Source organism: Crocuta crocuta, unplaced genomic scaffold (genome assembly GCF_008692635.1).
Source record: "Crocuta crocuta isolate KB4526 unplaced genomic scaffold, BGI_CrCroc_1.0 scaffold429, whole genome shotgun sequence".
Taxonomy (NCBI): Eukaryota; Metazoa; Chordata; class Mammalia; order Carnivora; family Hyaenidae; genus Crocuta; species Crocuta crocuta.
The window spans coordinates 1,299,866-1,326,665 of record NW_027527381.1 but is presented as its reverse complement, the minus strand read 5'-3'; the positions used below and the strand labels follow the sequence as shown (position 1 = coordinate 1,326,665).

Below are 26,800 nucleotides of genomic sequence, written 5' to 3'. Positions count from 1 at the left end.
ACTTTGATATCTATACAATCACACAATTGTTTCAACACCTCTATCATTTTGGGGGGGGGGTATAATCGGCACTTGTGATTTTTGTGAAGCTTTTACATCTAATACAGTTTTACTGATCACTCTCAGGCTTACGATTTGAACAACGTGTCATTTATTGATGTCTGAGATACATCTTTCTAGTTCTTCGAGACTAGGGAATCACATCCCATAAAGTCATCAGCTTCTTAAATATTTTAACCAAGCACTCCAAGAGATCATGGAAAGGAAATGAAGAGGAAGGAGTTGGATGGGATGGACGAGTTGGATGGGAATGCATTTTGTTTCTGTCCTTACATGGCGCCAGGAGAGAAAGCTGAAGACACTGAAGCTCACCTCCTCTAGGCTCTTTGTTTAATGAGAGGCCAGCAGAGACCCAGGGGAAACATGGGCTGTCTGGGAAAAGACGGCTGGCTGTGAACAGCTTGAGCAAGAACCCCTAGCACATCAGAAGATGGACTTGGGAAGATACCATTTCTTCAGTTAGTTAAGAAAATAAAAGAAGGCGGCATGAAAGCAACAGGCCTGTGAGTCACTGACACATTTCTGAACTTTACTACACCATTAACTTAAGACAACTACACCAAGATGCAGACTTCTGGGTGGTCGAGGAGAACACCAGGCACACGTCAACCTTGCCAGGATATGACCCACAGGTTCAGTCAGATCCTGTGGTTTCACAATACGTTCACCTTTAATCACACTGCCGAGAGGTAGAATGCCCTATTTTTCTGATTCATCATTTTCATTGAATGCCTCTTGCCAACAACAGTGATTTTTTTAAAATGAAAATTGCAGAAGGGATATGGTATTTGAAGCCAGACCAAAAGCAGCAACGAAAGGGATGAGCTGATCAGTTCAAAGTCAGAAGAGAATCCGTTAAAGCCATCAAGAGAGAATGATATCCAAGTTTCAAAGCAGAGCCAACCATACCACCAAACTTTGCCTTGAGATAATCAGTCTTCCTCATATTCTTTGCTACTTCTTCAAATGAGTAAATGTTAGCAGTGTACTGTATTTCTCCGTGAATGCTACATGATTTATTTTGCTTATTTAAAGCACAGTGACCCAATCACTGTTGTACTACACAGGTTGTGAAATCATTCATTACCAAAGTCATTCCGAAAGACGACCTGATTATAGATAGAACATTACAGTAAAATGAAGCCACTGGAGCCACTGTTTAAAAGTCCAATGTGATCAGCCTTCTCTTTCATTATCAGATTTGCATTCGGCTTAATAAGTAGAAAAATCAAAATGATATGGTCAGAAAGATAATAAACACTAGGCAGGTCGAGCTCGAAGCCACGCTGTAAAGGTGACATGGAGCCCGCTTGGGAGTTCCTGAGCTTATAGGTACACAGGAGGGGCAGACACGGAGCAGCCAGAGTGCCTAATACACGGTAACTGCCACTCAATGGCTGGGCCGTCCACTCAACACCAGTTACATTTTCCCCTCAGCTGCCAGCCAGGGCAGGTGGCCAAGATTCAGAAAGTGCCATTGTGCAGTTCCCTTGGCAACCCAACCGGATTCTTCCACTGGGATTCCTTTCCCAAGTACACTGCTCTTTAGGATTTTGAACATTTAGCATTTACCCTTAAAAACTTTCCCCCTGAACCTGTAATCAGTGTTCTTAAATTGACTTTGCCAGATGTGTCATCTGTGCTTAAGCTTTCAGAAAATTCTGCAGTTGCCCAGAGCACACATTTTCAGGCAGTAATATCACCCTGCATCTCAGGATGCTTGGTGTGCTGAAAAGAAAACCAGAGTTGGGAGTCGGGAAATGCAAATTCCTACTATAACTGCACTTTGGGAGAGTCAACCAATTACACACTTTATACTTTTTAATCTGTGGGGCGGAGAGAAGGAAACTGCCCTACCCACCAACCCTACTGGGAGGCAGTCCAAGTCCTGGTATGTTTTTACAGGAATGAGAACTTGGCCTTTATCAAAAGAAACGGATTTCATAAGTCTCAACCTTGGTATGCTTGTGATGGGCCTGAATCTAAACCTCTAAATATAAAATAATTCCAAGTAACTTCCTCCAGTGCACTGCCAGATTTTATCATTTATTTGTCTCCTGAAGCAAGGAAGCCAACTTGAGCAGAGAAGAGGTCTGGCAGCTCCATACACGTGGTGGTTTACCTGAGCGTCCACCACCTTGAAGAGTTCTGAAAAAGGAGATGAAGTGATAATAAACCGTAGAACTCTGTGCGTCTGCAAACTGACAGCTCTTGCTGGTTGTGCATGAAGAAGGGCCAAGGAATAGCTTGCACTTGGACAACTGCAGTCTTATCTGCACATGAGTTTTCTGCCTTTCAAGGAGATTTGCAAGTTCTTATGTACCACTGTCTCTTGCAAATAAAAGCTTCCCCTTGGAGAGGCACAGTCCAGTTCCTTATCTGCTGTCCCGGGGCATCTCCAGTCACTTGCCGGGATGGATATGTAGTTGCTGACATCAACAGGATGTGCTCCAACATTCTGTGACACAGCACAACGATGTGATGTGTAGGGAAAATACGGAGCACATGTGGATTCACTCTATTAATAAGTGCCTAAAATAGACTTTTTAAAATCCACCTATTACCTTCCATGTAAATGCATCCATTTATGGTTATGAACACAAGTAGGAAATGAGACTTTACCAAGAAAAACTACAAATTTTCCCAACTCGTTTTGAATTAGTTCATTTATGGTTTTACCGGAATAAGCTTTACCTCAATATTCTGTTATTGGACAGATGTTGCAGACGACACCTTAGTCAAATGACAGGATCTCCATTCCCCCTCCAAATACTGAGAGTCAACTATTCTCTTTCCACTCTCTTTTGGGGCACTCATCTTCTCCCAAGGCTTTAACTAACACCTGTGGGGATAATTCCCAAATCACCGTCCCCACTCTGATCTCCCAGAATGTCAGATCTAGGTATCTAATTGCCTTTTGGATATCTCCACTTGGTAGGTTCAAAACCGAATTTGCCCCACCTTCAGAGCTGTCCCACCTCTTGGCCCTACCCACCCACCACCTGGCAGGACTCTGGGAGGAATCCTTGATGCATCCCACACTCCCTTACCTTTTGCATCAATACCAAGTCAGTCAATTCTATCTTCTAACTATGCCCAGACCCAACTACTTCAATCACTTCCTTTACCACAAATTTAGCAGAGACCAATACCTATTTCCTGCATTATTCTGACCATTGCAATTGGTTTTCCTGTTTCCTGGCTGACTACCTATACTGTGTCCCCACAGTGTGCTAACCACTCAGCAGTGATGTAATAAAATAGAAGTAGAAGGCATCTTTGTCACCCTCTGAACAAAGGCATCATAAAGTAGAAATGAGGTTTGATTTATGGAGCCACTGTAGAGTAATACCACACACACACACAAAAAGTATACCATTAAAAGTTCTTTCAGAGTCTAAAAAACTCAGTCTTCATGTTAGAGAGATGAAATTAACTCACTGAAATAACTGGGAACAGAATACAGTGACATACCAGTGCTGTTTTAGGAAGTGTAAGTATCTGAGCATTTCAGAGTGGAAGGAGATTAATGTGATGATTAGGATAGGAAATTTTTTAAAAAAGGGACTTTCTGGACAAGTATATAGGTGGGTTATTACAGCAATCAATAACACTAACCGTGTATCTACTAAGTGCAGGGCTCTGTTCCACTGAAGTGATGTGCAAAGAAAAAATAGTAAGACAGCCATTCTCATGACTACAGAATTCAGAATTCTGAGGTCCAGGATACTGTATATGTTGAGTCAGAATTTGACCTTGGGCAGACCCTGCGTGTACATTTCTCCAGTCAAATTCAGGCTTCCCCTCTCCCAGGTGTCTGTTTCACCCTTTCCTCTGTCCTCAATATTCCCTCAAATGCTCTTTTCCCCCTGCCCTCAGCTGATGATCACGCTTCCTATTCCGCTGAGAAAATAGAAACCTGCAGAAGAGAATGGTCATGAGCTCCCCCTGCCGCTTCCATCCACTTTGGCTCTTGGCCCGCACACTGCCTTCTTCCTGGTGGCACCGCAGGGCCCTCTCTTCGCCCTTTGCTGAGCCCAAGCGCTCTGCTTGTGCACCAGATCTCACTGGCCTTTGGACAATGTCAAGCCCTTTATCTTTTGTTCTTGGATCCTTCCCCAGTCACTTGTTGGAGAATTCAGTGACTGATGAAGATGGCACATACCCAAACACTGGGTGTTATGAAATAAAATGGTTTGCTACAAGAAACAATAGTGTCAGCACTCCTGGACTCACCTCATGGACTTTGAGCCACTCTTCTGCTAGATTTCTGTCTTGCCAAGCTGCAACCCCCACCCGGCATTCCTTGTCCTTCCCCCCCGGCCCCCCATAACATGTAACTCCACCAGAAACACTGGATGTTTAGTTTTTTTATGGTTTGTTTCCTAACACTGAAGTATAAGCTTCACAACGGCAGGGGTTTTTACATGTGTCCACTGCTTTACTCCCAGGGTCTAGCCAGTACCCAGAGCACTTGCTCAACGGTATTTGAATTAATGAGGCCCCAGCCCCGCCATTTCTGATCTGTGTGACTAAAGGTAAATTATCCTCTTGAAATCTCCCTTTGGTCATTTTTAAGATGGCGGTGCTGATGGCCCTTACTACGTGGGATTGTGTTAAGGTTTAAATGACAAAGTGTGTTAAACATTTTAGCACATTTTCTGGTGTGAAGTACCCAACAAATGGTTCTTATTATATGGTTATTTACAATATAATAATTATATATTAGCATTCAAGTTTACCCTAAGTTTATCTAGTGCCAAACAGGTGCTTGCTTAGGAATTTAGTGGAATGGCATCAAGAAGAAAAATAAAAGATCTATGAATATGCTTTTCTCCTATTATTAAAGATTTCATTCAAAACCTAATTCTGACTTTAAAAATAATGAACATATGGGGTACCTGGGTAGCTCAGTCAGTTAAGCATCCAACATCAGCTCAGGTCATGATCTCATGGTTCATGAGTTCAATCTCTGCATTGGGCTATGTGCTGACAGCTCAGAGCCCAGAGGCTGCTTTGGATTCTGTGTCACCGTCTCTCTCTACCCCTCCCCCACTCTCTGTCTCTCCCTGTCTCTCAAAAATAAATGAAAACATTTAAAAAAGAAAAATTTTAAATAAATGAATAAAAATAAAAATAACATACAGTTCAGTAGTGCTAATGTGTAGACTGAGGTTCTATGGTAAAAATTATGTTTAGTAAGAAAATAACGTCAACCAATAGGCAGCTCGCATTGACTGGCCATCCAAAATAGCTCCCATAGCTGACAAGTGGGCCTCACTTCTGCCCTACTGCCTGGGCCCTTTTCCCTTTCTTCTCTTTCCCCTCTGCTGTTACAAAGGCAGCTGCTGCTGGGACCCTCTCTTCCCGTAGCTCTGTAGTTCCAGGGTGGGGTCCCTTGTTAGCATAAGGAGAGTATGAAAGGAAATGTACTTCCCTGTACCTTTATTTTCCCTTTAGGATTTAAATGGAAAAAGAGTAGGTGGGGCCCTTTCAGCCATTGTTGCGGAGATTAAAAATGGGAAAAAAATCAAGTTGGAGCTCTGAGTGCATGTTCCCACAAAACTCATGTTATATATAGTGGCTCGGTTCTATGGTACTATTAATAAAGAAGAATATTTCAGCTATGATTTCTGGGCTGTCCTGGGAACCTAACCGCAAAGTGGGACATAATTTAAGAGGAAGAGTAGGTTCAGAGTTCCCAGCAACTAATCTACAAATCCACATTCAGAATCTAACCCATCTCAAAGATGAGGGCTGCTAATTCTCAGTAGGGTTGGCAATTTCACAAAGATACCACAAATGTCATGAAAAGTAGGATCAAGTTGAAGAGTCCTATGTATGGTCGTCGAGTGGTGCTTCGTTTCTATTTGGATAGGGTCCCTGATCCCAGTTCTGTAACACCAGGAGACATGTTGGGTCCAGCTCAGAGAATTTTGTGAGAACTGAGTGTGGTAAAAGAACATGGGGAGCCTGGGTGGCTCAGTTGGCTGAGCATCCAACTCTTGATTCCAGGTCAGGTCATGATCTCATAATTTGTGAGTTCATACATCCAACTCGGGGCTACCAGTGAGGTGCCTGCTTGGGATTCTTTCTCTCCCTCCCTCCCTCTCTGCCCCTCTTCTGCTTGCATGCTCTCTCTCCCTCAAAATAAATAAATAAATAAACAAACAAACAAACAAACTTAAAAAAAAAGAACGTGACACATCTGGCAGAGCCTGGTTAGTGATGGCTGTTTAACAAAAGTTAGTTCTCTCCCCTCCCATTGGTGAAACTTCGGTGTCTATTCTTTTTACTTGGTTTTGTGTGTCTTCCTATGAATCTATTTTTAACACTTACATAGAGAAAAAAAATGCAACATTTTGCCAATAGAAACCAGAAAATGGTTATTTGCTCATTTCTTCTGGCTGACACACCTTGTCTGCAAATGGCAGCTTCTCCCTCAGGAGGAAATCTTTTCCATCAAATAAGCCTTTATGCCTTCCAAAAGTCCATGCCAAACTGTGAAAATCACCATCTCGGCTTCCCAGAGTGGTGAAGCTTTGGCAGCTTGGCCAACGCTCATTCAGTGGGAGACTGAGAACAGACGTTAACTAACCATCCCACATTTTCGGTTTGTGTCCTTGCAGTCATTATCCAAAATATACAAGTAAGGGAGGCTCGCCTAACTGGAACGGCTTATGTTACATATTACAGTTAACCCTAATGCACATAACCGTAAGACAGCAAAGACTTACTGATCACGAAGAAGTCTGTGCCGTTAGTAGTAAGTGGGGCTGGGCAGAAAGCTGTACACGCCCTGGTGTCAGAATGGTGTTTCTCCTTCCTAAACACCTCAGGCTTTCCTTACATCCACCGTATCTCCAGGCCTTTCCTACAAGAATGGGCTACTGCTTGCTATTCATAAAATCTCCTTGAATGAAACCTTTCTCAGCTACCACCTCTAACTCCTTGTCCTTTGACAAAATTCTTTTCAAAACATCTCTTGAGTTAGTGCAATCTCACAGGGATTTTCTAGAGCCAAAAATCTGGGATGCAGAACTGGGCAGAATTAAGGGCCTCAGTTTTATCTTTCTATGATTCTGTTATGTTCCCTACACCTGTCTTTAAAATCTGGTAGAGTTCCACTTCTTGTTCTATGTCTTGAAAGAATATTAATAGGGTGAACCAATATATTTAATGTGTTGGGACACTTTCAAAGAAGAGTTGAGTGCTCTTTTAACATAATGTTAATTTTGAAAGCTTATATTTAGTGTCTGTTCACCACCCCTGCCCCTGTCTCCTTGAAGAGAATTATTTTGCAAGATACTGAACAGTAGGCAATTTTAGAAGCATAGTGAACTTTGATTACCCAATGCTTATCTGGATCTTCTGAAATAAATGCTGAAAAAGTACAATACCTTTTGATATGAAATTGTTTATGTTGAAACACACACAGAAGGGAAGATGGCATCTAAGTCATAGTTTTTACAGTTCCCAATGACTGTGAAAAAAAAATCTGGAAAGTGGGAGTAAAAATCAAACAACTGTTGAACAGATTAATAACTTCCTCTTGAAATAATACCCTTAGCACCTTGAGCAGTGCAGACTCCTTGACAATTTCCAGGAAATACTTTATGTTTCAGTAATACCTAGTTGTTTCCAAAATAGCAGGGTCTATGAACTACTACAGTCTAGGGAAAATAATATTTTGGGGGGGGGAGGCAAAAAGAAGCAACCATTCTCAAAGTAGTACAAATACTACAGCTCTTCTACAGAGATGACAATACAGTAGAGTATATTGAGATCAATCACAGTGCAATGTGGTAAGTGGCATTTAATTTTCATTGTTAATCTTAAAAAGTCTTGAAAGTCAACTAAAAACTAGAGCCCACCAAGACATACTGAAGCACACCAGCACTACTCTACCTAGGACGTTTATCTCTTGTTTACTTGGTCAGTGTCCTCACGTGGGGCAGACTGGACACTATTCAAAGCAGGTGAGCTACTTTATTACTCAAGCTGTCAGAATTAGATTCATGGATTCCAACAGTCCCCCAAAAGAAAGCTATGTTATTTTCAACCATCTACCCATGCTCTTCACTCAGATCATCGAGGTTTCACACAGCTGAAGAGGATTAGAATGCTGGCGCATTTTGTTATCTGCTGGCCTAGTTTCTTATTAATGGATGTGGTGTGGGCACTGGGCAGCCCTCATTCTAAAGGCAAAAAAGAGTAAGTATCAAATAAATCTTATTTTACATGAAACAGAATAAAAAATGAAGCTTAGGAATCAGTTGAAATATCTGTTGATTATATAACTCTTGCCTATTTACCATACATTTATTGTTCCAAGTACAAGCAGGCAGTCACTCGAAGGCATACGGGTGCATATACTTCATACTGTCTCCTCTATCAATCAATTTATACAGAGTAGGAGGAAAAATCCACGCAAGCCCCTTACCACTAAATCGAAGTCTGTCAGATCTTGAAAATAATATCCCCTTTCCATGAAGATGTGAAGTACATTAAAAAAAAAAAAAAAAAAAAAAAAGCAAATCTAATATATTCTGAGCTCCAAAAGCAAAGCAAACCAAAATCCCTGGACAATTAGTGGGACGATTTTTCTTCAGTGGCAGTTGTTGAAGCAGTTCTGACAGGAGCCTTCATAGCACACCTAAGAAGGTGTCCTCAAAGGCAAAACTTGGCAGTTTCTAAAGCTGGTTAAGACCAAGGCTGGGCCTGGAGGATGGGAGAGGTGCGGGAGTGGGGGCTGATGGTAGCTTTTCAATTCATGCCTCTGGAACTGCGGGTCGGTCCATTGCTGCCTTTCTCATACTAGTTCTCTGTGACTGAAATCAAAATGTAGATCCAGCTAGCATTGGGCTCTGGAGACTCCCGGGTCTGAAGAGTGCACACCCTCCTGGTGTTTCGCCTGCAGACCAGCAACTGGGCTAGGCTCCTCCAGGCCTGCTACTGGAGCCCTGCTAAGCTCAGGCGGGGTGGAAAGAAGCCGGTGCGCCCCCTTCAGTCCCAGCAAGTGCAAAACTCACTAGCCTCACTCAGGGCTCAAGCGGCCAAACTCTCCATTCTGGAGTCTGAACCGCTCACCATTCGGGACAGAACCTCCCCGAATGTTATATAAGGCAAACAGGTGAGAAGCCCCCAGTCCCAGGGTGGGGTCCGTTTCCTCCGGGGGCCGGTTCACAGAACCCTTTCTCGTTGGCCCCGCCGTGGCCGGTGCACGCAGCTAACTCTGCAGCCAAGTCCAGTGGCCCGCGCCCGGCGCAGCTAACAAAGCAGCTACTACCAACGGTAACTGCGGGCGCGGAGCTGCAGACCCCCTCTCCACCAGCAACCCTGGTTGGGAAAAGCCCCCAAGTGACAAGCAAACTTTCTTTGAACGGCACCAAGGTGGGGTGAATTCTCCCAAAGAAAGGAAGATGGGGCTGGGGGCGGGGGCGCAGTGCCCTGGTTTGGCTCCAGATGAACGGACCCTATGGACCCTCCCCCACTCCCCAATACCCCGCCAGCTGCCAGAGAATGAGGTCATCCCCTCATCCCTTAAATCTCTGCCATCCTCACTTTCTCTGCCCTTCCACAACAGGTCTGATCCCCTTTGAGTGGGGCCACGATAACCGGGGGATGGGGGGTCAGAAACGTTTATAAGAGAGGGAGGGATCCTCTGTGGCAGCAAAGCATCTCCAGTCCCGACCCCGTTAAAATGAAGCAAGATTCCCATCTGGAACTGTTTTCAGTGGTTCTTGCTCTGATCAGGCAAAGGGAGGGAGAGGGCTCCGTGAAAGGACCCTCCTCGAGTGGAAAGTCTGCATTTAGAACTTACTCGGATTCCCTGTTCCCCACCCCCCCGTCCGCTTTTGATGTCCTCTCACCCCAGCTCGTCTACCACCCCGCACCCTCCGCTCCTTTTAATTCATACGTTTCTACCGGCGACGGCGCCAGCTCCCGCGCCTACCTCGGGTCTCAGGGCCGGGCCCCCGGGGCTCCTCTACTCCCAGTCCTGCGGGCTCAGTGGGCTGTGGCCACTAGCAGGTACCGGCGCTTTATACGGAGCTGCACAGCACCGCTCTGTGACTCAGTGAGTCTCTGAAAGGCTTCTGTCTGTGCTCCTTCAAAATAAGAGTCCTCAGAGGAGGCGTGGCTCGAGCCTCAGCTAGCGGCCCCCAGGTTGGCCAAGCCTTCCCGCCCCCTCCTGGGGGCCGCCGTTCCGCCCTTTGCATCTTTCTGGTGCTCCTTCCAGGGGCAGCCAGCGATGAACCCGGCTTTCTCAGAACTTTCAGGAAGAACTGATAATGGGAAAGAATTTAACTTTTAACTTTTTTTCCTCCCCTAGGCCAATGGAGATGTTGGCTGCAGGTCAGGATGATTTCCCCCCAGTTTACGACTGCTTTTCCTTTATAGATTAAAAAGAAATGTCCAACGACTCTGACTCCAGGGTAACATACCCTGGGGCCAGGAATGGAAGCCTGCGGTGGAATGGAAGCGGCCCAGAAGGAATGAATCCTCCTCCGGGCTGGAGCTTGGGGTAGGGGAGGGTCTAGTTGCTGAGGTCTACTCACATGTAACTGGGTGCTACAGATTTGCAGGTACAAGCAGAATGATTGTGCAGCGTTTAAATGAGAAAGCACAAAGCAACCCGTGGCGCACTCTTTTAAAGTAAAAGGACAGTTTCTAGATTTCCATTAGTCTACTCTGTTCTGAATGTCAATGAGTTTCTAAATTTAGGCACCCTTAGGGTAAGAAATGTAACTCATTCTGATTTAGCAACAACATCTTAGGAACTCGGTCCCTATCCGGCCTTTTTCTTCTGTCATAAACTACATGAGGCCCTGAGTCACTTGTTTTAACCTACTACATGAGGATGACTGTAGAGTGTTTTAAGTAGGAAATGGACATATTAATTCCGAAATTAACTTCCTATGTAAAATTTGTTTGATTTATTGTGGGCCTAACCCTAAAGCCAGCCAGATCAGCAATTTTTCCTCTCACCGGCTCAGCTAAGGACACCCTCGCTCTGTGTGTAATCCTCCAGTAGTCAGGTTAGTACACTATTATTTCTATTCTATTTCTCCTACAAGCTCCACAACCGCTGTGACAAAATTTCTTTTACACACAATAAGCTGTCAGTAAAGTAAATGAATGTTAGTACCTAACATTCACTGAACATCTGTTGCGGCAGGTCCTTTCAAATAACTGCCAATAATGACAACTAGATTTGAATAGGCAGCGGATTGCATAAAGTACCCAGTAATTTTATCCCTACCTTCATTATTAATATTGAGCAGGAGGGTTTCTAGGTTCACAGCCCTGAGCCAGGTATTCTACTTCTCTCTCTCTCTCTGAAATAGATCTGTAAATTTGAAATAGCTGTAAAATATTCAAATAAACCAAAAGTGGATATTTCGCTCGTAATTCTACCAGAGATTAACATTGTTAGCAGCCTACAGTCTTTGCTTCCAGACTTTTTGTATGTGCACTTAAACACATTATAAAACAGAGATTAGATCATCATTTACATATGAATCTGTAACCTACTTTTTTTTAAACCTACAATACAACGCAGTCCTCTTTCTAGGCACAGCACGAGGCACTACCATCTTTTCAACTTTTGAGAAGACAAGCGGGTAAAAAGTGCAGTATTTCACTATTTAACTTCCCCCTTTGACGTTTTTGTGTGCTCATTCCCGTGTCAAATGGCCACGAGGGCGGCAGCAATGCCATCGCTTGGCATATCCCAGGGTTTTCTTTGCAGGCTACAGTGTGACAGTGAAGAATGAACTCTAAAATGGGAGTTAGGGTTTAGTAATCTGTGCCATTAGCTGTGGAACTCTGGCATTTTCTTACTTCCACAATGATGGGATTATTGACAAATTTTAAAGTTTCGGTTCTTAAATTTTGTAATTTTATGATTTAAGAGTCCCATTCTCAACATGAGCACAGAAGGAATAAATTAGATAAGCATGAGTTACTACCACTTCACATGCTTCCCCGCCACAGGAGGGTGTGGAGGGTAGAATAGACGAGTTGATTTGCTGCAAGAAAACATCCAATTCCTGTACTCTCAAGAGGCAGCAAAAGAAGGGTGACCCCTTAGATCTGCGACTTCTGCCTTATTCCTTCCATAGAAGCCCAGAAAGAAGCATTCATGTGGACCAGTTTTCATTTCTCACAGCTCAAATCCAGGTGGATTTAAAGAACTGGTGCACAACACTGAATATTTTAATGTTTTCAACTTTTAAGGTTCTTAGGCATGAAGTGGGAGGCGTGGATACATCTTAGCTATCGCTCTGGCAAGTCCCAGTACTGTGAAAACTATTATCCGTAGAAGCACTGATAGGAATTTCTGCCAAGCCTGAAAAAGAACACTCTATCCTCTCGTGCTTACTGAGGATTCTGATCAACAACCTTCTCTTTAGATGGGTTTTCTTCATTCTCCCTTAGCTAAATCTTAACACTTCTATGCCTTTAAGGTAAGATGAAAGGAGTAGAGAACAAGTATGCAATCATACTTGTTTTATTTGACCAGGGGCTGCACTCGGGATTCTGTCTGGCCTCCCTGGAAGTATTTGACATTTAGGACTTAAAGGTTGTGTTCTAAGACTTTTGACTAGCTTCACTGTTAGTATGCTTTGGCTCACAGCACTACGGCTCCAAATGGGCAAATTTAATTGTGGAGATGAAATAATTTGCTCAAAGGTCTGGCTGTTTGGGGAGAAATATGGAATGGGTAAAAGTAATCCTTCAAATCATTCCTTTACATATTCTTTTCATATTCTCTCTCACAAATCAACAAGGTGAAACATAAGTGGTTGAAAACAGAATGACAAAAGATAACTAAGAAATGGTGTTCACTAAACAAGATCTTGGCAGTGAAGCTGAATCATAGATTATATATAGATCTATAGATATAACTGCTGACTGGTACCACACAGCACCTATCTCAAATACGCTCAGTGTAGGGAACAGTACTTTATAAAGCGGATGGTATTAGCAAAGCCTTATTTTTCTCACCAAATGCCCATTCAAAAAACTACCGCGACTCTACACTGATTGCTCAGCCATGCTTTTCTAACCTAGAAGTTAAGGCTCAAATCTGTATTTTCATTCCTTTTATTTACTTGTAGCAATAAAAGAATGTTAGTGTGTCTTCAGGCATTTGCTTAAAATAATATTTTAATTAAAATTACACAAAACTTGCGATTTTCTTAACTCTTGGCTTAGGAGTTGGCACATTTTCTATAAGAAGGCCTTTGTTAGGTACTCTCTCAGAGTGATCAGTGGTGTGCAGAATACGTTCTGATATCAATTCAGCATAAGGGAATATTTCCATTCATTTCTGACACTTTGATATTATTTTTAAAAATTTGTTAATTTGGCCCTTAATCATGGCTGAATGCACCATTTCTTTCATTATAGATAACTACTTTTGCCAAGGTGGTTCCCAATCACATTCAGCCAGGAAGAACAAGACTAGGAAAATAGTACAGCAAGTATGGATTTTATCTGATGTTGGTTCCAAGTAATATTATTTCTGGGAAAATGTTTCTGAGAGTAGAATGCTTCAGATTCACTTTAATCTAGTCATTTTAAAAACGTGCACCTTTAAAAAATCTTGGACCACTTTGAATGTGGACCTTTTCTAATTAAGTGCAGCATTTTATACGAAACACATTTGTTTCCGTATCAACACTACCAAATTATTTTAACAAAAGAAATCTTTAAACATGAAAATGTGCATCTTCACAGAATACACAAAATACAGACCACGAGGGGAGGAGGTACAGGGCAAGGCTCCAAGGACAATTCATAGTTTCAACATAAAAACAAATTAATGTATTCCATTGGCCAAGAGAACTTTCTGGCTCTTTGGTTTGTACATAACTTTTTATTAAGAGCAGGGAGAAGGGGAAAAGAAACGGGACTGTTTGTACTTGTGTAAATGTGACTAGAACCCAATGGACATAAAATAGTATGTGAGAGGGAACATGACAACCAGAAGGTCTGCAGTTTTGGAATGTAAAAAAAAGATCCTGAAATTGTAAACAAAAGAACAGATTGCATTTGTGTGAGCAAAGAAAGCCTTGAGCCTCCAAGCCACTCCAGAGGAATCACAGAATCTGAGCCAACAGGGGCCTGAAGAGATAGGCTAGTAGAAGGGTATCCTGAAAAGGGCATAGGCTGTGGTGCCAGGGAGATTGGGCTTCATCAGAGGCTGTCTCCATGACCTTAAACCCACAGAGCTTTTGCTTTCTCATCTGTAAAATGTAGGTAAAGGTATTTATTTTGGATTACTGTCAAGAAGATAAAGTGAGAGGCTGCCTGTGTAGTGCCTGATATAGTGTCTGATATGCAGAACGTAGGGGCGGGTGTTCTTCCCCTTTTAATGTGTACATTTATAACCTTCTAGTGTCTCAGGGATGTATTTTATACAATACAGCCTTTAGTTAGAAGTGGAGTAGAAAATAACAACCCGAACTTAACTTTGGGCTGACTTCACATGTGTTCTCACATTTTACCTTACTCTGCAACCCATGGGGAAGTATGGTCGTTATAGCCATGCTCCCCTGTCATGGAGGAGGAAGATGAGCACAGAGAAATTAGGTAACTTATCCAAAAACAAACACTTGGTAAGTGGAGGAACAATGAATGACAGAAATTGTTAACTCCAGAACCCAAACTCCAGAGAATATAAATTTGGATGAAAAGTATATATTTATGGTGAGTCCATGAACAACCTCAGGACACTAAGATGTCCATCAATAAATCAGTACTTTATTACTTCAAAGTTTTATTGTACACAGTGTCAGTTTGACCTGAAATAGTTAAGGCAGTTTCTAAACATGTCCTGCTTCATCCACAGAAGAATCTGACTCATTATTGAGTATCCTTTTCCAAATCAAATGAGTTCTGCTGGCTCTGATGGAATCGTCCACAGATTCCACGTGGATTACTGAAAAGGCGTCGTTAAAAGCCGGAATTTGCCTTGTATGAGACTTTCCCGAGTCAATGGTAAAATACTGTTACCAGTTGACTGGTTAGTTTAACTTCATTCTACATTAGAAAAACCTTAAGCTGTGTCTTAAAACTATGGTGACTGGTAATAGATAAATATGACATAATCAGTTTAGGATTACACATTTTCACATTTTATATTAATCCCAATGACAGTTCAGGAGGTTATGGGTGAGATGATTCTCTTGATACTCTTGCCTCTGGTGACACCAAAATAAGGAAGCTTGTGTTACACTTTATATAGATGGCTTTGGACACTTCAGAAACACACAGATCAGGCCAGCATTCCACCGTTGCTCCCAGAAACACAGGAAGTGAAACTACCTCAGTAATTGAGCTGTTATGGGTGTTGCAATGCCTTTCTCAGAAGGACAATTTAAATGTAAACGTTTGCCTGGAGGAGGGCATTGGGCCTGTTTTCCCTAACTCAAAACCTTCCCTCCACCAACTCCTTTACATCCTAAACTTGAGTGTCCATCCCCTTGAATTAATAAACTAATCCTTTGGTTCATGTTAATAGGATTATGTTCTATAAAGTACTTAATTTTTCTCATTAGGGAAATACACAGGGATTTGGTTGAGGGCAGCAATGAAAAGTCTGTGAGCAAAGATATCCAACTACTAAGAGAATTGTGGAGATTATTTTACAGTAGAGTAAAATTCTGGTTTGCAAGCATAATTCGTTCCGGAAACATGCTTGTAATCCAAAGAACTTGGATATCAAAGTGGATTTCAAGATCCATTGGCTCAGTTGTGATCATGTGACATCTGGCATATATCGCTTGTTTACCAAGTTAAAATTTATTAGAAATGTTTGCTCATCTGTGGAACAGTCACAGAACAAGTAACTTGCAATCCAACAAGTAACTTGCAAACTATGTATCTTTGACACAATAAAATGTGTAAACCACAGCTCTAGTGTGGAAAGGGAATGAGATGAGAGAGAGAAAGGGGTAGTCAAATGTTCTAATTACATTTTCTTTAAAAATAAAAACTTATTAGATGCATTTTACAGTGGAAAACTCCTTCACTGTAGATCCTAAAGCTCCTAAGAGGAAATATTTGGTAAGAGTAATGAAAAGAATTTATCTGGGGCACCTGGGTGGCTTAGTCGGTTAAGCGTCCGACTTTCGCTTAGGTCATGATCTCGTGGTTCGTGGGTTCGAGCCCCGCATCGGGCTCTGTGCTGACTGCCAGCTCAGAGCCTGCAGCCTGTTTCAGTCTGTGACTCCCTCTTTCTCTGACCCTCCCCTGTTCACGCTGTCTCTCTCTCTCTCTCCTAGAAATAAATAAAAACATTAAAAAAATTTATTTGATATACAGTGTATATGATGGGCAGTTAGGACAAAAGACTTACTATTGACACTGCCTGTTATGAGCCTAAGTGATGGGCTCATTATACTATGTCACCACTGATACAACGAAGTACTAGATTTCAAGAGATAAAAATCAAGATTTTTATATATGAGTTCACTAGATGTGAATGAGTGTCCTGTGGTCCCAAGGAATTTAAATCATTTTTCTTATATCAGTATATCATATTTGTCTATTTGTTTTTAGTAACCTAAGACAAAGTGAATTTTGAGGTAATGTGCCCACTTAATTGGGATGATAATTTCGAATTAAATTTCAGTTCAATCTGCTTTATTCAGATTGGCCTATAAATGTTTTCAAATGGCCATGTCTTTAATAATATGTGATGAATGTTAATGAAACATGGCACATGAATAAAGTTCAGAGAGAGAAGACCGTACTGAGGGAACTTGGAGCTTGGAGCACCGGTTTAAAAAGTGTAATATCTGCACAAAGTGGACAAGGTTAAGATTCAGAAAGTAAAGTTTTCAATTCAAGAAAGAAGACAGCAATCATAAGGACTAAATTCAGTCTTGCCTCCTGAAAACCAAGCCCTCTGCAAATCATTATCTCAATTTTTAAAAAGCTTCAATGGAGACTAACTTATTAGCAACAGGTACATACATGTTTTAGCACCATGGCTGCGTTTAGTTCATTAGCTTATAGGTGGCAATGTGATTCTGTCTTCACTTGTGGGTGGCACGGGAGAAACCTGACATAACTTTGCTGTCATTGTTCCCTTGTTTGTTTGCCCAAGTGGATGACACTTAACAAAACCTTGTGTCCCAGCAATAGATAAACTGGTCTGACAAAAAGTATCCTCTCAATTGAGTCCATATTAGAGAACAAAGGCACAGTCTTTCAGCATCACAGAGGAATTCATTTTGGATTCAGTTACCTGCCTCACAGTCATCACAATATGGCTGAAACACTCTGCCTGAACAGCTCTAGCAGCGTGCTGGCTGGGGGCACCCTCTGGCTATTCAGGGCCACGTGGTATTACTTAAGGAGAAGGGGACAGCCATCCTTGAACTACCTGTTACCCAGAAAGAAACATCAAGAAAACCTAAAGTTACAAGGGACTAGCAACATTCTTTATTACAATGATGGTAAAAACAGATGAGGACATGGGGCGCTTGGGTAGCTCAGCTGGTTAAGCATTCGACTTCGGCTCAGGTCATGATCTCGCGGTCCATAGGTTCAAGCCCCACATCGGGCTCTGTGCTGACAGCTCAGAGCCTGAAGCCTGTTTCAGATTCTGTGTCTCCCTCTCTCTCTGCCCCTCCCCCCTGCTCATGCTCTGTCTCTGTTTCGAAAACAAATTAAAAAAAACTATAAAAAAATTTAAAAAAACAAACAGATGAGGACATTTGTGGTTTATGAAGCGCCTGCATCCATAACCTTAGGGGTGGCAAATTGACCCACTAGGCACTCTGGATATGGTGGCTAGGGCCCACAATGCTTTTGGCAGCCCACAAAAATCTTTTTAAGTATTTTTATACTCAGGGAAAAATAAATGTCAGAATGACAATGATGACTACTATATAATGATGAATCTAACCTGGATTATGTTCATGTCTATACCAATGCAGTTAAAGATATAATTCTAACTTTTTTTTAATGGAGAAAGGGACACACCAAGACAAAAGAATGTAGGGCCCATAAAAGTCATAATGTTGCTCTAATCTTAGGTAGCTGATGTTTGTCTGAACTCTTGACACTTTCCTTTCATCAGATATAAAGACAAATTCTACCACTCAGTCTCTACTCACAGTGTATTATTCTGTGTGAACCTAAATCAGTAGGTGTCACAGGGTTTTAAAAGAAGAAAACAGTCTCATATTCTCAAGCTCTTTATAATCTAAGTGAGGAGACAAATCAGCTGTTAACAACAGGTGCTTTGCAGTTGTTCATTCATTTGGACACTCCTTTTATGAGTTAATTACTCATAAGTCCCCTGTGAACAGGCTGGAAAAATAAAACTGCCCACTGAAAGTGAATTACAGGAGCGTAGGTGAAGCACAATAGTTAATTCATTTGGATACCCTTAAAAGGCTTAACAAAAATCCCTCAAGCACTTAGAAGTTGGACTCGAGTCTGAAATCGAGTTAGCCTTGGGTTGCAAGCTAACAACATGGCGATATGGGATTCCAAGTTAGCCTGCAGCTCCCCATACTTCCCTGGATTGCCACACTCTCAGTTATACAGCCACTTTGCCCAGAGTTTCTACTGATCTGGTGTCATTCATCCTTACCTGCAAGATGTTCTACTCTTCACATTTTAAGTTCCTAAGGAGTTTTTTTTTTTCCATTTCAACTTGTTCATGGTGAGAAAAGAACTCTTTTGCTACCAAAAAAGCTCAGCTTTTTGGTAACACAATGGCTACACTCAGCTCATTGTTAGCACATACCTACTCAGACTTTTTGAAAACTGATTTTTTCCCCCTAGCCTCATTGACCTGTGATTGGAAAACAAAAAATTGTACATATTTAAGGTATACAACATGGTGGTTTAAAAATTTATTTTATTTAAGGTTTATTTATTTTGAGAGAGAGAATGTGCATGTGTGTGAGCATGAGTGGGGGAGGGGCAGAAACAGAGGGAATGGAAAGAATCCTAAGCAGGCTCTGTGCTGTCAGTATGGAGCCCAATGTGTGGCTCGAACCCACAAACTGTGAGATCATGACGTGGGCTGAAATCAAGAATCCGTTGCCTAACCGAATGAGCCACCCAGGTGCCCCTTAAGAGCTACCATCTTAACAAATTTCAAGTGTACCAGACGCTAAATATAACAAATCATCTCATCAAGTGCTTAGAAATGAAGTTTTTAGGCAAAAGTCCCTTAGACTCACGGTGTCTTCATCTATTCATTGAAAGGGCTGACCTGCATGATGACCAATCTTCTCTTCTGCTAGACGGTTCTAAGATCAGGCCTGAGGTCAACCCACCCTGATCTGGTGTAGGACTTTTGTGGCAACATTTCAAATGGGTATTGGGGAATTACAGACAGCAGTGGTTTTCAATGATAATCCACTGAGAAGTAAGAAAAAAATACTAAAATCTCTCTTTATATTCATCTTATCCTTTAAACCTTTCTATCTTTGTGTATATTTTATAGTGTATAAGACATATATATTTCATGTATATCTATGTGAAGTATACATATATGCACATATTTGTATATGTACACACACATACACACTCACATACATATATACAAAATATTTTTCTAACAAGGATAAATGACCAAAAACCTTAGTATCTCATGGTTTTAAGTAAAGACAGAAAGGGGTAGAGAACAAATAGGTAATCAGCTCAATTCACCAGACAATATCTGGGTGGGGGTCTGCTTCAGACTTCCATCTCCAGCCTTACCTTTGGCACTATTTGGTTCTTACATATATAGCTTCAAACATGCAATTTTAATTGAAGATGAAGCCATTTGGCCCACTTTACACTAATTTGGGGAGGGGTATAGAATGAGTCAAAGTAATTCCTTCAGATTATTCCCTTTATAAGAGATTCAACTAAATATTCCAGATAGTTGAAGATTTGAGAAAGCACAGCAGGGGTCTAGAGCCTACCCCACCTGGACCCCCACTCCTATCCTGTCAGTTACAGAAGAGATGATCATAATTACTATTATATAATTACTACTATTATTATTATAGCTTTATGTCTGCTACACTTGGAGTTTGATGTTGTACACAGAGCATATGACCTGCCAAATCTTTCTTCCTATTGATGTAGAAGGACCCGTTAACGCAAGAAAATGCAGACACATTCAGTTCTCAACAATTTAAACTGAGATCCTCACTCAATATACAAGAACAGTATCATTTCATTGCTTCACTGATTTATATTTCAAATTTTATATATCTACTTCCACATTTTTATCCATGCAGGTAACTTTTGGAGCTGTCTCTGTAATTATCATTCCCATATTCAAATGGATAAATTGCCATTTGGATACCTGGCTTCTTGAAGTCCAAAGTTTTATTTTCTGAATTAAAGTGGAACTTCTTTCTCATCCCTTTGGTTATTTTGAAGAGAATGGTCACCTGCTTGTGATATTTTAAGTGTATCCTCAAAAGTTTTCATGGAAATCATACAATTTCATATTCAAGAGTTCATGCTTTGGATCTGAATCCCAAGTCTGTCATTTGCTAGGTGGATGCTTTTGGATAACCTATTCAACCTCTCTGTGCCTCAGTTTCCTCCTCTGTAAAATGGAAATAATGCTGTGAGAGTTCACCGAGATGTTGTAAATCATTTGGTACTGTATACATGGTACTGTTGTCAACAGTTTAGCAATTTCTATTGTTATTACTAAGAAGCATGGCCACATGGCCATCAAGGAGTCTATATTCTAGATAAGTAACTAGATGAAGCAAAGTGTTAAGGTACCACCTTAACTAAGAATATAGATTAAAGCTCCTTTAAACTCTTAGTCTATCAAAACAAAACTGATGGAAGTGTCGTTTGAGTTCACCACAGGAAAAGAGCAAGAAGGGAAGGGCATTAGAGACCGGATAGAAAACCATCCATTAGGGACTTAAATACTATATTCAACAAATTGGCTCCACCAATTCGTGGAGACCTTGCACAATTCTCTTCGAGTCCTATGTCTCAGTTTTCAAATGTGCACTACAGGGAGTTGGATGAGATTACAGCTAACATCTATAATTATTATAGAGTTATTATAAATCACTGCAGGAAATTCCATAAAGATAGATGTCTTTGCTTCTTTGCTTTTTGACACCTGGGTAAATAAATAATTTGTGCACTGTTCTAAGTCTCAATTAACTTTTTCCTATGAAAGTAATGCAAATGAGCTGCTTTATGCAAAGTACTTCCTCAACACTTGGAAGTTTTTATAATTATTTTCAGTAGCAGAGGAATCAAAAGCAAAGCACTGAAAGGTGAAATGAACTGTTCTCTCTGAGGGCAGAGATCAGAATTCTGAGCTCGCAAGGCCAAGATTTGTTACTGGGTGCCATCTGGTGCCTTGAGAAAGACACCCTGTGGGGTTGGATCCAGGGTCTTCTCTTTCAACCGGAGCACCTCTGGTGAGGCTTTTGAATTCTATATCAACCCTTCGAGCCTCTGGTTACTTCACATCAATCAGCTTCTGGTTACTTTACATCAATCTGAGCTATTCTGGAGAGATCACAGAGAAAAGTTGCAGGAACCTCCGCAGTTACATTGTTTCTGCTTCTCTCTCAGAAAACTACAGCTGGCTTTGCTGTTTTACAAGTAAGTGACAGATCAGGTCACCAAATAAAGCAGTTCTTTAAATCACCAACTTTGTTACAATATCATTACCCACACTGAACTCTGTGATTTAAATCTGTTGTACAGATAAACTCTGAAACCTCAGTTCTTTCTTACCCTGGAAACTGCCTAAGTTGTTTTTTTTTTTTTTAGAAATGTTTATTATTATGAAAACATACAACTAATAAAGGCAACAAAGATATATCCATAATCAGAATACACTAGCACAATTCTTTTCTCCATGTTCTTTTCCAGTCTTTAAAGCACAGCTACATTGATAGTGTTTAATTTTATAAGCTAAATTTACTACACCATTATTGATCATTAACGTTTTCACCTTCATAGCCTTATCGTACTAGTTTTAGTGGCTGCATAATATTTAATTAATCAAGACAAGAGGACTCATATTCTGTGTACTTTGGCTCTAGGTTTCTTTCTTCCGAAATTGTAAAAAAATGCTGCAGTGAACATTTTCAGGTTTAAACATCTTTCCTCTTACAAATTATTTCCTCAGGGCAAATATCAAAAAGTATAATTTTGGGGTCAAATACTGTTTGAATAGCTCTTGACATTTATTGCTAAATTGCGATTTAAAAAAAATTCTTTGTTAGTGATGATAGACATTTTTCATGAAGCTGATATCTTCCTGAAGAGACTGAAAAATAACAGTGGCTTATTAAATAGGGTTTATATCCAAATTTAAAAGGAGTGGTTATTTTTAGGGGTGCCTGGGTGGCTCAGTTGGTTAAGCAGCCAACTTCTGCCTCCGGTCATGATCCTGTCATTCGTGGGTTCGAGCCCCACATCAGGCTCTGTGCTGAAAGCCCAGAGCCTGGAACTTGCTTCAGATTCTGTGTCTCCCTCTCTCTCTGACCCTCCCCACCCTACCCCACCCCGGCCTGCGCTCTCACAAAAATAAATAAATGTTAAAAAAAATTAAAATATTTTTAAATGGAGTGGTTATTTTTGGAAGTAGATTGTACCACATTCTAAGATCACCTTGACACAGAGGTCAATCTGCATGCTATGGTGTTCCCCTTTTATGCTTTCCACTTAGCTCTAGATGAAAATTCTCCTATTTCCTAGTAAGCAGTGTTCTGGTAGTTTTTGATTGACTTGAGGGCTAGCCAATTATGTATCTGGGATGGGAGCAGAAGGGTAGGTTCATTCACTTACCTTACCCTAAAGTTGCCAACAATTTAGAGTTAGTAAGATTTAAACAAATTCTGATACAAGATAATGCCCTCTGTCTCTTCCTGGTAATGATCATAAATTAAATGATTTCTTGGTTAAGAGAAACAATTTCTCTATGTTGGTTCTGTAGCACAAAAAGGTGTTTCTAACTATGTTTAGGAATGCCCTGAAATTCTTCTGCCAAATCTCTGTTCTGCTCTGCCCATGCTATAAAAAAAGTATCAAAATAAAATCAATGTTAATGTAGATTATTGGTAACAAATATTATTTGCCACTATGGAGAATTTGGGAGATGAGACTGGGAAGATTAAAATAGGTACTGACAATTTCTCTGCCTAATTGCCTCCTTTGACGTCTTCTTCAGTAACTCTCAACATATTTAATTAGACAGTATGTCTAATGGATATTTAATGAACTTGTTAAGAGGTAAGCTTTTTCTCAATGGATACAATTGTAACTCAGTGGTCAGAACACGTCTGAAAATGGGATTCAAGATATTTTTGTGGCTTCTTGGAAACTTTTATCATCTTTGGCTACAAGTTTCATAAATTATACATAAAAGGAATACTACAGTGCTTCTAATGTACAACTTGCATTTTTTCTTATTGAACAAAAAAATGCTTATTATTTCAGCTGCTCTTTAGACACATGTCTACAAAAAGTCAACAGAAGAGGAAAGACACGCTTTGCATTCCTATCCCTGTTTAAAGAACAGAGATACTATTTTCCCTCTATATTTTGTGTAAGTGGAACAAAAATCCTTTGACATTTTTCTTTGCTTATTTTACTCTCCCAGATTGCCTGGAGTCTCTGACACACTTCTATTCTGAAATCCTTCAGCGCTGACTTCCTTATTTGGTTGCTGGAACTGCTCTTTGTCTTGTTCAAACATTCTGCTAAGCTTGCAGCCTCCCTTCACCCCCTCCTCTTGCCCACTGCTCCCGCCTCCTACACACACACACACACACACACACACACCACACACACGCACACGCACACACACACACACTCGGCTGGCTTCAGCAGGTCGCTCTGACTCAGCCTTCTCTGTTGTTCACTCGCCAATCACCCATCAGTTATGTCCATTTAAGGAGTACCTTTTGGAAATCATAAGAGACCAGAGAGCTTTCAGCTGTTTGGAAGACTGCTCTGATGCGTACACTCTAAGTGACTGCAAAGCATGCTTTCACACAACTGTCCTCCTCATGTGGCAGGGTATGTATTCAAAAAGAAACAAAAACCCCCCAAAAACTCCAAGCTGCCTAATTTGTGATTATTTTATTCCCCCACATTCTGGCTCTTCAGTTTGGCTGATAGAGTGGTTCTGTTCTGTTTTCGGCTTTCTCCAATCTATATATAGCAAATGGCAAATACCCCCATCTGATATTTTAAGAAACCTGTAACATAGGTTCAAAGGGATATTCCAATTAACATGGAGAAAAGCTTCCTAAGTGAAGAACACACCCCTTTCAGTAACTGTTAATTCACTTTGCCCTCCGGAGTTGAAAACGGCCAGGCATTTGGAGTGTGGAAGGGTCTTTTCTGGTTTCTTTGCTCAGACGTGTGTGGGGGAAAGTACAGCTCTCTGCATTCCCTATTTAAGAAAGAAGTTGCAATGGCTCCATCCAATAAAACAGAGCAGTGTTTCCTTACATATAAACAACTGAGAAATTCCTTGGGCAAGCACAGAGCCTTTTGGTTCCTGGAACAAAGCGGATGGTGGTATTTATTATGTCAAATAAACACATCATCCACACTCCAAAGGGAAACCTGAAACAATAAGCTGAACAAAGCAGTTTTCAAGGATTTAATCCTTTTGCAATTAGCTCTTGTCTAACTCGACTGAGAAATTAAGAATGAGCTATTTTCCCAGAAGTACCCTTAAGTGATTAAAGGCCCATAGTTTGTTCCCAATACTTGCCCTGAAAAAGAATCAGAGCTTGTTTCCAAAGGTAGGTAATATAAACATACAGGATATCCTATCACTTAATGTGATTTCTCATTTAGCCACTGAAAATAGTCAGTACTTTCCCTCGTCCATTGTGCTAATTATCGAAGCCCTGTTATTTATCAGCCATTGGACTAGATGCTGCAACCAGCTTTTATGGTCACCACTGATCATTACAAGGAACAGATCAAATTCTATAGAAAGCACATATTCTCTCTGCCTTGTTACCATTCCGTCAATTTTGCTTATTTGTGTTCACCATGGTGACCAATGTGGAAATAGCATTCAGCTTACCAAATTCCCAAAGTGTATTACCCTCTGATTTTGAACAGTTTCAGACTGGCTTGGATGAATTCTTGTTGACAGAAGCCCTAAATCCTTCTTGGATACAGGCAGGATGTACGTTATAGATGTACTTTCCATCACTCCCATTGGCTGTAACCTTAAGGAATCGTGAGGTGCCTTACAACGTGGCTTGTGAATTCAGACTCGTTCAGGTTTTACAGCACATGGAATTTGTGACACTCTGCACATCATCCTATTTAACTCCACCACAGGAACACCAAGCAGTTCTGCTAAAAGAAATCAACTTTTACTGAAAGCCCAGTCGCAGCACATGTCCATGCAAAAGAAATCTGTGAGAGTCAGTTTCCGAGTTTTTGAAATTAATGTTTACATTTGCACATTCATCTTGTTGTCATTAAAAAGGAAAGTGGTAGCAGTCCTTCAAACATCAAAACATTCATTGTTTTGTGTGAGAAAAATTCTAAATGGGAATATTCTTCCACAATTTGGGAAAGATCATCATTGTTCACTTTCAGCCTGAGGTTCTGGGAAGTATCATGGCATCAAGAAACTAGCTCAAGACTGGGCTTGGGGACCTGTGTTCCGGAGCCAGTTTTGTTGCAACGCAGCTGTATTACTTTTGCAGAAGTCATTTCGTCACTCTGAATCTTACTATCCACATCTTTAAAATGCCGACATCCTAAATCAGAATTCCCAATGTGGTAGGGAGCTCAACGATCCCCAGGAGCCCAGCAGAAGCGACATGTTTGCTCAAGACGGACCATCTAAGCTATCACTTAATGCATCTCCACCTCCACTGCCCCTGCTTTGCTGCTAGACACATGGGGCACGGTAGTGCAGGGATTTAAAATCTGAGTTCTTAAGTGAAAAAAAAATCAGCAATTACTAGATGAAAATAATTTCTAATAATTTCTAAACTCCTAACTCTTAGAAGGAAAAAGATTATTGGTTCTTAGACTTGGGTTTATGGTCTTCACATTAGTGATTCCCAAATTCAGCCATAAATCTGAGCTTAGATGGATCTTCCTCTTCATGTTCTTGGGATCATGTATTTTTTGAGACTGGCCTGGAGCTTCTAAAAACTGCTGGCAAAACCTATTACTGACAGGCTGTAAATACAATTTTTTGTTGTCGCTTCATCCCACACATTCCCAACTGGACTCAGAGTTCACTTTAGCTTGGTTCTTTCTATGCCCCATCTGAGCTCCCCCCACCTCTCATCTTACTCTGGGCTCAGGGGACACCATGAGGTGGAGCTCAGAGGTGGGAAAGAAGGTTTCTGATGCACACACGAGTTGGACATAATAACAGCTTTTTAAAAAGCTGAATGAAGTGTTCTTTGGTATAGGGGAGTCACAATACTATCTACGTCAAATTTGCCATTTAAATATATATTTGATTATGCTATTAATTTTTCATCCTAAATTGACTGTAACCACCTTGCTCAGAAGCAGGGGAGGATTCTCAGAACAGGTACTTCTTTTACGTTCCCTGCGTTCCTACGAGAGTGTTTGTGGCATGATGTAGTAAGAGGAGCACTAATCTGGAAGTGAGAAGACAATTCTATAGTTTTGACAAAGTCAAGAATATTTTCATCATATCAGCCCGTCTGTAACTCTCCCGGGCCCAGATCTTTACTTGGAGTTATCATTA

At 41.0% G+C, this 26,800-nt stretch overlaps 1 protein-coding gene across 2 annotated transcripts in view; it reads right to left on the bottom strand.

Moving 5' to 3' along the window:
- Window positions 1–26,800, bottom strand: part of PALLD (palladin, cytoskeletal associated protein) — a 378,381-nt gene that overhangs the window by 74,785 nt on the left and 276,796 nt on the right. Inside the window, exon 1 of one of the 2 annotated variants that reach the window (XM_077772386.1) lies at window positions 10,016–10,123. The exons of the other annotated variant lie outside the window; for it this stretch is intronic. The gene's annotated coding sequence lies outside the window, so the exon portion shown is untranslated. Of the gene's footprint in view, window positions 1–10,015; window positions 10,124–26,800 lie in introns of those variants that run through there. 2 annotated transcript variants of the gene reach the window in all.